The following is a 13423-nucleotide window of genomic DNA, read 5'->3' as shown; positions in this document are numbered from 1 at the left end:
TTTCAAACAGTTCTTTTAAATTCACCTATCATTTATTATATTAGGTTATATAAGTGCCCTATCATATTATGTTATCTCACACCACACAACATGTTAGCCATCAAATTTCTCATAGTATGAATTGATTGATTTAGTTCTAGTAATACCTAATGGGTATTACTAGAACTAAATTAATCAATTACTACTACTACTATTGAACATTGTTGTTACCGTAAAATAAATAAACTCCTTCCAGGGTTTAACTATGGAATTTAATGCATAAGTTATGTATTGAAACGTCATCAATCATATTATGACTATAAATAATTTAAAAAAGACAAGGCTTGAAAATAAAAATATTAAGTTCCGAAGCTAGTTGCCTGAGACTAAAAATATTGACGACTAGGTGCGTACCCTAGTTTTTAATCCTCTTGACGATTCCATAGAAAGAACCTACTATTTTATAGTTAAAAATGTAATCGAGACTTTCAATTAATACCTAAACTAACCTCACTAACATTGTTAACAATATGGTCAACGTGATTATATTTAAAAAATTTCCATAATTAGGTAATCAATAACTATTAATTGCCTTTAATATTTTTCTCAAGAAAACTTCAATATGGTTTTCCTTTCAAGACAACCTCCACAGACGGGTGAAACAATACCTTCATAACCCCCTGTTGTGTGGCACGCCCCTGATAATAGGCATCGTTAGGCTGTATTGTCTGGCACAGGCTCAGTCTTACCTTAATGCTTCTGTAGCACGGAGATAAGACAGCTTAACCAACAAACAACCGGCAACCGGCAAGGAGCATTTCATTGTTTAACTTTCATTGCACCCTTAAACACTGACGTAGGCCCACTAAAAACACCGAATTGAACAAATAGGTTTATGTTTAGGTTTTTAGTGGATTTCCCATACTCCATGGTAAGATCTTAACCCGGGACCACTTTACTTTTGCCATTTAGTGTTCGAAGAGGCCAAAAATGTAATCCGTTAAATGAATATATACACGTATAAATACACAAACCTGTTATATATAAATATTAACCCAAGATAACTCGAGTAAAACTTATCCTATTTATTTGAGTATAGGAAAAACGTCTAATTCAGTACCAAGTTTATTTAAACGAGGGTTCATGGAAGTTCATGGAAACGGGGTTTAACGGGCTAAAGGTTATTTTTCCCTATTTTGATCCTCAAATACAAAAATTCAGAGCGTCTTTCCAAACAATTTTGTAAAGCTAAACAAATAATGTAGTATATTGAAGCTTCGTTGTACGTCTATGGTTACGAAGAAAATCCCAATACATTTATTTCTCACAAATCTATAAAAAAATTTTACTTTGGTATTATACCGAGCACACCCATAAATCGAATTCCAAATAAGATTTTTATTAGTTTTAATACCAAAATCTCTCTAACCTAACCTAACCTAAAACATAGTCCACCCTTAGTTTAGGTTGTATTGATTAGGTGTGGTCGGTATCATACCGAAGTACCAAAAAACTCACCTAATGACATTCATTGCAGCAGCAAACTTTAAAAATTACTAAACCTTAAGCTACACGAATGGGAAATAAATATAATATGACAAAGGGAAGTTTTCAGTGGAAATCTGATCAGGAAAATGGAAATTCGCGTAGTCAGCAGGTTTGCTGGGGCTGGGGTATTTATATGTATTTTTCTTAAACGCTTGTCAAAAGATATTATCACGCATGATTTAGAGTAGGTCCAGTAAGAGAAGTTGTCAGAGTGATCTATTGTTGGATTGACTTTTTTAAACACGGGCTTTCAGAACCTCAGGGTTTAGCTACTCCACCGTACTGCACTGCAGTCATCAGAAGCAACCTGGTCTAGTGATCGCAGGGCTATGTTCCTTGAGGTCCCGGGCTCAAATCCCGCCAATCACCAATATATATGGGCCTTCTATGCCCAAAGTGAAGTAATGTGTTAAATAGTTCCGGGCTAGACTCCGGTTAAGGTGGGACAGTGAAAACTACAGTCTCGTCGTGGAGGATAAATAAATCGCTTTAATAAATAACGAGACTTGACGAAATAAATATCATTTCTTTCAAATACACTGAATTGTATGATTATTGTTGCAGAATACATAGTTAAAAAACATTTCTCGTTGTACTCTCTTATAAGATATACTTCATGTCTTGGGTGTATTCATTGTATACATTACTCAGTTACACATACATATAGCTCCTTTAAAATAAAATACTTTACTATCAAAACAACATCTCGTTATAGGCCTAATAATGAAAATATGCTCAGTGTATAATATTCAAATGTTTTTAAACACATTATTCATAATAGACAAAATTGGACCCAACTGAAGTCTACAAAAGTAATTTAATACCATTCTGCACATATTTAGATTGTTAATGAGTATTTTAAAATAAAAAAAAAAACTAAAAAGATTAACAAGAATTTAAATCGGTAAATTCTACGTTAAGTTATAAGCTCATTTTTCAATCCCTCAAATTTCTAAAGAATACTTGTAATTCTTTTCACTCTTAAGTACGGATAACATCTTTACTGAAACATCCGAAACCATACGTCTTCACGTCTACGTTGCATTCAAGACTTGATAAATCATCTCTCCATTTACCCCAACACTTAAGCCGCCAGATAAAACCTTTGACCTATTTTCCCCAACATCCATTTCTATTAAAAGTGGATTACGCCCTTGAAGATGTATTTGCTTTTGAGGCTCAGGCCATTAATAAAGTTGATAAATACAATGGTCTATTTGTAAAAGGCGCCGGGTAATAGGGTGAGAGTCTCCACCCTTCCTGTATAACAGGGCGGGGCCCGACACCTTGGATATAACTCAGCTGTTGACGAAATAGTGGCCAACTCGTGTGGCCATAGTGGTGGTATAGTTGGACACACTCCTATTATGATAATGATTTTATCTGCAACACCTTTTTCAGCCGTCTTACTTAACCGATTTTTACGATGGTGTCATTTTAAAGATTGGAATCTCGTAGAGGGACAAATGGTATCTAAAAGGTGGTTTATTTAGAACGACTAGTATTTGATATGTTTCTAGAGTATGCATTCAAAGATTCAGCGATGAATTATTTACATCATAACTGTCTCAAAAACATAATCTTTGAAGAGGTTAAAGGTTTTGAATTATTTGTTTTGCCTAGCGAAAGAAGTGTGAAAACTATTTAAAATGGGCAATTTTTGTCCGCGGGTTCCGTTGTTATTACTAATTGATTTACACTACATAGTTTTAAAAGATTTTTAAAATTTCACTTCGTTGGTTTTTTAATGCCATCAAGGTACCCGATATGGGTTGTTTCCAATATTTCTCGTTCACTTATAGAATAAATAGTAAGTAAAATACTAGCCATAATTGTTCCTAAATTTTCTACAAAATAAGATTGATCTCAGAATTGAGCTTTAAATTTGAATTGTAACTCACTACTCCGGTATACAGTACGTTCAACGGCCTGTTTAAACAATTATGTACTACAAAAAGTTATCTGTACTTACAACAGAAAAATACTGGTAATTGAAGGATTCAAGTTATGGATATCAATTAAATTAAGGCACTATAGAAGAACACAGAACAGATAACTTTTTTAATGATAAAAATGTCTAACTGTCTATACCCCCAGGTCAACATTGGTAAACCTAACAAGACTCCAATTTCCGTTTATAAAGCAGTAACTTTTAGTTTTTGCAATTAGCAAGAACAACATAGAGCTTGTAAGAAAGGGGATTAACCCCGTACCCACGGTGATCGTCTACGCAGACACTCTGTTCACATTACACCTAGTCGACCAGTTGGTGTGCACTGAGTTGAACAGTAGCATGAGCATCGATTTTCAAATTCCTTTCCCAGCTGACGTGAGCTAGGTGATGACCGGTAGGGCTAACTTCTGAGAAACAACTTTAACCTATAAGCCACACACCCTATCGGTAATCAGCCAATGAGAATGTCTAATGAAGAAGATGGAGGGGTGATGATTATTGGAGTTGGAGGACCTGAGAGGAAAAAATGAGGAGATTTTTAACGGGCTACAACGAAGATCGGAGTGTGCTTCTGTGTGCGTGTGCTTTAGGGACCATTAGCAGTATGTAAAAAAAATATGAATTTATAGCGATATAAACAATCAAGCCATATAATGTGTTATTAACTCAATCTTTTAAATTTTCTATTTTCCTTTCTTGTATATTAACGTTGTAAATCTTTTTCTTACTATTGTTGTTCTTTGTTTTTTCAAAGTTCTTATTTGTTGTTGTCACCCTTTGAAACTTCTTTTCTTCTAAATTTATTTGTTTTACTGCACGTTTAGTCACACCTGTAGCAGTCTTATGTCTCTTACACCCTCTCACCTCTCCACAACAGCTAAGCGAGTATAACTTTTAAGAGAACTTATTTTAAGAGAGACATGGGACTCGCAACCTAGGAAAAAAATCTTAAATGTCGGTAGAAATCTATCAATCTATCATAAATACACTGATATCAAAGATACACTGAAACTTTTAATAGTTATATCTAAGACACGAGAGTTAGCTGAGACTTGAATACTTCCATCGACTAGGTTTCAAGGCCAAGATCATTTACTTTTCCCATATGTGGATAATATCTTGTTCACCGGATGATCTAGTTAACTTCACTGATCGTCAGCTATTGTTTCCCGTTTCGGTGTAATGCTAGCGCCATCATCATGTGCGGCCCCACCTTAGAGTGACCTTGACATGGAAACTCTCAAGTTTCCTTTCAACTCGAATATAGACAGCTAGTGTAGGCCACTTCTTAGAATAAATGAAACTAGTGTACCTGTTGGTCGAATTAGAGTAATGCGAAGTATTAGAGGCGTTATTTTAAAACGGATGAAAGTTATAATTTCCGGTGACTTTATAAGAGTCGATTCAAAGATTATAGAAATACTCACGATGTACGTAACAGTTCGATATAATCAACATTTCTTGAAATATATTATAATTTTTCAAAAGGTGATCTTGATTTTAGTTTTTTCTACTAATGTTTCCTACTCATAGCCGCTTTAGGTTGTCCATAACAACGAAAAAAAAACTAAAAAAAACAATATTTATATTTTTCTTCTACTTGGTGGTGTTCTATGTTTCCATAGTTTGCAAATCGGCTCTTTGCAATGATTGCTCAAGAAATGCAGCACGTGTTAATTCAGTTTTCTTTTTACTCCTAAATCAAATTGTCCAGACTTCTTGATTTTTTCCCATTGTAATATCTACAACAACCCAAATTCAAATAGGTAGTAAATCTTACATTTCAACCAAGTCAGTAAATGTTTGTAGCACACGTTTCCATTGCAACAAAAATAATATTAACAGCATTTGTAAACAAACATATTCTTTATAAGGATGACATGGGAACTTTATAAAATCCTTTAATCCTTTAAAATCTATTTTGTGGGAATCTACACATCTAGACGAAAATTTTGGTATATAATATGTGGGGTTAAATCTTAAAACAAATAAGCCTTATTGTTCACAAAGTTTCATGTAGCGTATTAATAATATAGATAGATTGTAAATAACCATTATCATTACGTGATCGGCTTTCACCATACAATTTATGATTGTTAGTACAGTAGTAACATGTTTTTATCTTTAAGATGTTTACATGGTTTAATTTTGAGAGTTAGATTTTCAAATTTCAATTCATTGCGTTATTGGAATTCCCAGGTATATTTTAAAGCGTAATGTGAAAGCTGAGTATTTAATGGTTGAATTACATTGGATGGCTTATCTTGTTTTAAAATACCTCTTAAATTATAATTTGTGTTAGATCAATAATTGTGTTCAATTCTGCCAAAATAGTTACAACAGTTGTTCCACTCACCTACAATCATTTATACACTTCGGAAAACAATTACCATAGCTTAATAATTTACAGGTTTACCGAATTTTTTTAATCAAATGCATTTGTTCTTGTTTTGATTTAACCTTAAAGCATTGTGCTTGAAATACAGCATACACAAAAACCAAAACATTAAGCATTAAAACAATTGAAGCAGACACGTCAATAGTTCATGAAACATATCGTTACTATCAAACAAAAATTTACACCAATATTCTAAAAACCTGTTAGGTTTACTTTGTTCAAACGCTCAGGCTGTGTAATATATTTTTTCACAAGATCGGCTTCCTTGTAACGGAGATTGTCGATGTAAAATATGAGCCTATAAATCTGTTGTTGGCAGTCGATAATATAACCGATGACCTGCTTCTTTAAAGCAGCACCTTTAAAGCCTTAACGAACTCTCTAGGGATATTGGGGGTAAGAGAAAATATACTATATTTGGTCAATATAAAGGTAAAAACGTAAAAGTTTCGCCCCCGGGTGGATTCGAACCACCAACCTTTCGGTTAACAGCCGAACGCGCTAGCCGATTGCGCCACGGAGGCTCTGGTTTACTGTAAATTTTAAATGTTCTCAGTCTGTGAGCATTGCAAAAGGATAACTCAAGAAGCATTAATTTACACAACTGAACTTAAACTTAACATTCGATGTTGAGCCCAAAAATTGATTGTCTATTTTCCAGGTTGACAACACTCTTATTTTGTATGGAACATTTGTATATAAACATCCAAAGCATTGAATAGAAGATTGGTAACAAAATGTAAACTGTTATGCAACGATGTTAAAATCATCTACACTATTATGGAATATAATATGTATCACATAACCTATCAATATAATACGTTTGGATAAATTTTTAATGTAGCTTATATAAACCCAAATTATGCTGACTAGTCTAAACAAGAAATGTGTTTAGAGACGAGTAAATAAAGAATACTTTCGGTACTATCTAAGATACCATTTCATCTAAGATCGTTGGTAAAAACCATTATACTTGGCTTAAAATACCTACTTTGTACGGTCGCCATTTCAAAGAAAAGTATAAAAGTAAAGTATAAGTATTAGGAGACCTGTACCTAGCTCCGAATTTTCACAAATGAGGTTCTATGCTGTACCATGCCTAACTATGTTTCCTGGCTTATTGCTAATATAGTTTCATTCAATAACGGCTTACTACTCATTAACTATCTCATACATTAGCAGATTAATAAATAACCACCAACAAAGAAAAATGCAACGTTTTATTTTACATTAAACACTTTGATGGTTGGGTCATAGTTACTTTAAGTTTAGAAGTAGTTCGGTAATAGTTTAGTGAAAGTTTCGTAGCAGTTCATTGATCACTTGACAGGATATTAGATAGAGAGATTATATAGTTTTAGTTATTGACGAATTGGTATTAGTTCAGAGACAGTTTGGAAACATTTTGTGACTGATTTGGTCAGTATAACTATGGACTCATCCTTCACTTTAAATTGCATAAGTTAATGAAAAGCTTGTAAAGAAAGCTGATGTTATGTTGAATGTTTTATTTTTCAACATCAAAGTTTTCATTTTTGTCACCATTGAATAACACTTTAAAATCCATTGAAATTCATGTTGCATTTGACATCAACGTTTAGCAGTTTATAGCAGGTTTGATAACGGTTTCGATGTCAGATATAATTTCTAAAGCATATCAATGCATCCTCTTTTTACAAAAGGTAGTAACTCTTGAAATGAGATTATTGATGGATTGTACTTTAAAGTTGTAATCAAACCCTTGTGAATATTGTATAACAACTGAAGTAAAGGTGTTGCAAAGTACTGTAACCGTTTCGTACAGTTAAGTGACAAAAGAGTTGTTTTTTTTAACGCAGTATAACACAGAATCAGTATATGTCCGAAATAAACGTTTAAGTAGTGCAAACTCACCATGTCCAAAACAAAGCAATACTAGAAGTGTTGCATGTCAGTACTAGTTCGGTAATGATGGTAACAGTTCATCGACTCCTAAGTTACTCTATTTAGTTCAGTAGAATCAATTAGTGTTACAAGTCACAACAGTTTACAAACACACAAATAACAGTTTAGTGCGAGTATTATAGGTAAGTAACAGTTCACATACACGTAACAGTTTAGTAGGATTGTTACAGTCAGAAACAGTTCAAACGTGCAAATAACACAGTTCAGTAAGCTTGTTACAGGTCAGTGTAACATTTCAGTGACATGTAAATAAAAGTTAAGTAAACATGTTACGTATAAGTAGCAGTTCACAATTATTCACATACACGCAAATAGCAGTTTAGTAGGAGTGTTACAGGTCAGAACTGTTCATATACACGTAAATAATCGTTTATTAGGATTTTTACGAGTCAGTAAAAGTTCACATTTAGTAACAGTTCAGTAAAAGTGTTACAAGTCAGTGTAACCGTTCAGTAATACGTAAATAGAACAGTTGAGTACAAGTGTTACAGGTAAGTAGCAGTTCACATACACGCGTAAGACACATTTTATTAAGAATTTTACATGTCAGTAGTAGTTCAGTGACACATACGTAACAGTTTAGTTAGGGTTACGAGTCAGTAACAGTTCGGTGACACATAAGTAACATTTAAGTTAGAGTGTTATAAGTCAATAATAATTCACATACACGGAAGACACATTTTAGTGAGAATTTTACAAGTTAGTAATAGTTCAGTGACACGTAAGTAACAGTTAAGTTAGTGTTACAGGCCACTGCCAGTGACGTAGCCAGGGGGGAGGGAGGTCCTGGGGGTCCGGACCCCCTCTTCTGGTCTTAAATATAGTATTTTTTGTTAAATTAAATGCAGAATTATATAATCGTACTGTATTGACGTTGGGGTTGATAATTTTAAATGCAAGAGAGCTAAAAGAAGACCGTTTTAGGGTCTATATTTTTAAACATTTTCCCGGACCCCCCCCTTTACCCGGACTCCCCGGTTGGTCGACCCCCCCTATCTTGAAATCCTGGCTACGTTACGGAGGCCAGTAATAGTTCAGTGACACGTAAATAACAGTTTAGTTAGTGTTACAAGGCAGTAACAGTTCAATGACACATAAGTAGCAGTTAAGTTAGAGTGTTATAAGTCACATACACGTAAGTAACAGTTTAGTTAGCGTTACAAGTCAGTAACAGTTCAGTGACACGTAAGTAACAGTTTAGTTAGCGTTACAAGTCAGTAACAGTTTAGTGACACGTAAGTAACAGTTCAGAAGCAGTTCGCTCAGCCTGATTCAACTTGACGCTGCCGTCACGCTAGAAGACACAAAGGGTTTGGTTATGATCTATTGGAACCTGGGCTTTGTTCTTTGACAAATGTACACACGGCCCGCCCTGCTCCCTATACCTTGCTTTTGTTCTCCGATAAACGCCAACGCTTATTCTTCAACTCAGCGGTGAGCCATCTTACCCGCGCAGTGATAAAAGTGAGCTTAACGATCGATCCGTGGATCAAATAGTTCTTGAATCCGGTAAATCAATTTAATACATTCGTGGATGAATAATTAATTGTTTTTAAGTAAAACCATATTTTATCTGTAAGTAGTCTGCGTTAAACTAATCAAGTTTAAAATGTCTACAGTCAATTTCAATAAAAAGGTTTTCTCAGCAAAATGTTACGAGACAAACAACGAATACACTTAAGTTTAGGATGTCAAAACACTATTTATATAAATATAGAGAAAAAAAACTGTTTAAATACCCCAAACGAAGTATTGTTCACTTTTCCTCTTCCACCACACAAAATAATTTTTTAAACTAGGATGCTTACGAAATTACAATTTCCAACACTTGATCTGTTGTGTGAAGGTTATACAAAAATGATTAAATTTCCCTGATAATGTTTAGTTACCAACAAAAATTCATTTATTAAAAATATTATAAAACTCCAACGTACGTTTCATCATTGACACCATTCGCAAATTTGTACACTTACATATTTAGTCGTATACCATATGCTTACTAATGAACAGAGTAAATATCATAATTTTCAGGTAGTTCAATGTTAAAGTTTTTTTTCTCCTATAACCATAGATAATAACATAGACTTTTTCGTAAATAAACAATCAAATGCCGATCTCAAAGCCACACAACTGATTTGCATGCAGATGTATTCAGTGCTGATGACATCTGCCACGGTGTCGGGGGAATGCTGATTCGATTGATGGCGTCTTAATCAAACCGTAGTTACTGTATGCCAGGGAAGATATTTCCGTATCAGATGGTCTATACAAGTAAAGGGGCAACTGGTATGTACAGGTATAATTATGTATGCACAGGCCAAATAGTACGATGCAATTAGTCTCAAAAAGCGGTCAAACCTGGACATCCAAAGTGAGAGTCAACTTTTGACTGCAAACTGTTAAATATAGTCCTCGTATTAACACCATTACCGTTACACCATTAAGAGAGCCGGGTTTGGGGGAGGGGTGAAAGGGGGGTCAAAAATGAAGAAATTGTGTCTTTTTTTCTTTGAACATGTCGAAAACCAGTTTAGCGCAAAATACGCCGTTTACAAAAATGATCTAGGGTAAATTTCAAACAAAAATAATCCTATTCACAATCTTGCTAGGTACGGAGAATGGTTACAGAGTTACGACAGATTAAAAAGAGACATTTTTCTAACATTTTTTAACGCTTTAAAAGTTCCTGTACACAAAGATAGAACTACAAAACTCGGAACAAAGTCACCGTACATAAAGATCCTCTTAATCATCTCTGTTTGTGCATTGAAAAGTTATTCCAACGAGAACGATTAGAATCGTTAGGAAATAATCTTAACTAATTTACGGTTTCGTATTGTATAGTACCTAACGTAAATAATATGAAATAATAGACGAAATGTTAGCTACTAATGAATACACTGGAATAGTTGATTTTGAGTAAATTGGTATTATTTTCAGTCGTACTAGTTAGTGTTTTGTGTGAAATCATAGCTAAAAAGATGATTTTATTTCGTTAATAAAAGAACAAAATTAATGACTTTAGCTGAAGCATCAGCTGGTCTTAGGCATTGTATCTACAAAAAGTATGCCACTCCAATCTACATGATAATTTCCATCGTCTTCAGGCTATGTGGCTAAATGGCAATGTTGCGTGCATTGTCTTAATTTGATGAAAAAAATTAAAATATGTAATTTAAGTAATATCAAAATCCGTGCAAAACTGTTAAGCCCCTTGCAGAAAATCTCTAACCACAGCACTCTAGTTAAGCTCACCTATTCTTATAGGTGCGTTCATATTTTATGGTGGAATGACCAAGATACTTAGGTACTCACATACTAAGTTGCTGTAAAGGAAAGTAAACATTTAAAACATGAGAAGACAAATAAAGCCTTACTGCCAACCTTATATTCCAAAAAGGTACTTTTTAAACATTCTTTAACGAAAAATACGCTAAATGCTTCTAACGAAATCCTAGAACCCTTCAGACACTGTTTATAAGGAAAAAATTTCATTCAAATTATTGACATGAGATGTGTTGCACATCTATGTTTTTTTGTTCAAAATTTAAAAGCAGGACCATTGTACCCGATAGCTGTCAAATGAAATATTTAGGTCTAGTAGTTGTTGTTTTTAAAATAAATTTACAACCTTAAAGTACATATCTTAAACTTTAAAATAAATACCTGGAAAAGAAAAAGGTATACGAAAGAATATGGTCAACTTGGTGTAGGCCAGACAGCTATAAACATGGATCGTTTATGTATTCACACGCATGTAATAACGCCAGATTATATTTGTGTTTTCCACATGGAATTCATCATAATGATATTTTCATAGAATTTAAACATTATATTACCTCAATCACTTTCTAAAATAAAATTAAGATAATTTTCATCCTATACATAGCTGTATATAGCTTAGTTGCCATATGATACACCTCACAGTAAAACATTTATTCCCTTACATATATTGTAACGTAAATTTATTAATTTTCTCTTAAACAATTATCATTAAACTACACTAACATCCAACAAAACTGCCCTCTTTTAAAACCCTTTACACTCTAGCGATAAATTTACAAAAAGTTCAGCCAATAGAGAACAACGGTTAGTAAAGTCATGGGCATATTTCATTGCGGTGCCGCACATTTACATAATGGAGTGCTTGGAACTCAGCAGTTCCTGCATACGCAATCCTATCAAAACTGAATATAGCGTTATCGAGAGTGATCAATATAGCGTTCACCTGTAGACAACATCTAAGTGTCTACGTTCTTTCACTTGAAGATGTTGCGCTGTACGATTTTATTGCTTCAGTAACAGTTTTATACTAATTATAGCTGAATTGATGTAGTTGTTCAAAATATTACCACTCCCCCAGATGAATTTAAAATCCCCAAATTTTGGTTAACAGATGAAAATGAGCGTGCTATGGGGACACCACCCGGTGCAGAAAATTCGTCGTTCTCGGAGAGACATTTATGCACCGAGGAAATTGTACAGTGCATAATATACAAGCGGTTTATGACTGGTCAGTTTCTTGGACACCAGCCTCCAGCTACGGAAAGATGGCTTGTCCATCGAATTAATGATCAATTAATTGTTTGATGGTATTACGTAATAAGTGAATAATACATCAAACATTTATTCCGTGAAGGTAAGTTTACGTCGAGGTTAGTTTTTTTCTAAATTCATGATATTTAAATTACAATCTGATGTGCACCGTATACCGGTGACTAACCGTTCTGGGATACCAAGAATCTTGCCCTGGGGCGGTAGTGGAAAGTCACTGGATCATATGCACCGGTGCACCAATACACGTTCCCAGAACGGGCCCAATGCCAATGCTAATCGATTACGCCACGGAGGCAATGAAATAATTTTAGTTTTATACGTGCTACTGTTATCAAATTACATTATCGTTTAGGGAAAAAAAATTAAAATTTTACCTTGCTGGCATTCGTTTGATTAAATGTAAGAGTTTAATGAACTCTATGTAAAACGTCATTGGAGTGTTTTAAAGACATTTGTACCATCTAGAACATTTAAAACATTCCATTCTTTTCAACTTGAAAATTATAAGTTATCATTTTTCAATACATCACTTCTCACAAAATGTTAACGCCCCCGGGTGGATTCGAACCACCAACCTTTCGGTTAACAGCCGAACGCGCTAGCCGATTGCGCCACGGAGGCTAAGTATAATAAATACTAAAGAAAAGTTAAGTATTGCAATTTATTGTTAGCAGATATTGTTGCCCACACTAAACGGTTTACTTTCTATGAAAATAAAAACGTGATTATCATTTTCACAGTCATTATGTCAAGTACGAATTAAAAAAGATAATTATTAACAAACGTATCCAAAGCAAAACAAGTGTAGTACGCATATAACTATATATTTAAATAAAATCCAAAGGCACTTCAAAAACCAACGAAGGAAATTTTAGGCAAGGTTACCTACTCGCAGTTGGATAAGGAATGACGTAACTTAAATTGCATATCCAACGGATATTAGAAGGGAAACGGAATGCATCATAATCACAAAGAAATTACGTCACCGGCCTGAGAGTAAACATTTTCGTATTATTTAAATAAACGTGTGAAAAACTTCCTAA

General features: G+C 34.0%; 2 non-coding genes across 2 annotated transcripts; both read right to left on the bottom strand.

The window, feature by feature from the left end:
- Nucleotides 1-6329: 6329 nt before the first annotated feature.
- On the bottom strand, nucleotides 6330-6403 carry Trnan-guu (transfer RNA asparagine (anticodon GUU)). Its single transcript has one exon. It is a non-coding gene; the product is annotated as a tRNA-Asn (tRNA).
- Nucleotides 6404-12927: 6524 nt separating this feature from the next.
- On the bottom strand, nucleotides 12928-13001 carry Trnan-guu (transfer RNA asparagine (anticodon GUU)). Its single transcript has one exon. It is a non-coding gene; the product is annotated as a tRNA-Asn (tRNA).
- Between the last annotated feature and the right edge of the window lie 422 nt (nucleotides 13002-13423).

The sequence above is a fragment of the Macrosteles quadrilineatus genome, unplaced genomic scaffold (assembly GCF_028750875.1).
Source record: "Macrosteles quadrilineatus isolate MER2022 unplaced genomic scaffold, UCM_ALF_1.0 Scaffold_3__2_contigs__length_128488019, whole genome shotgun sequence".
In the NCBI taxonomy this organism is placed as follows: domain Eukaryota; kingdom Metazoa; phylum Arthropoda; class Insecta; order Hemiptera; family Cicadellidae; genus Macrosteles; species Macrosteles quadrilineatus.
The sequence above is the reverse complement of the archived record's forward strand: the minus strand, read 5'-3'. Positions and strand labels throughout refer to the sequence as shown.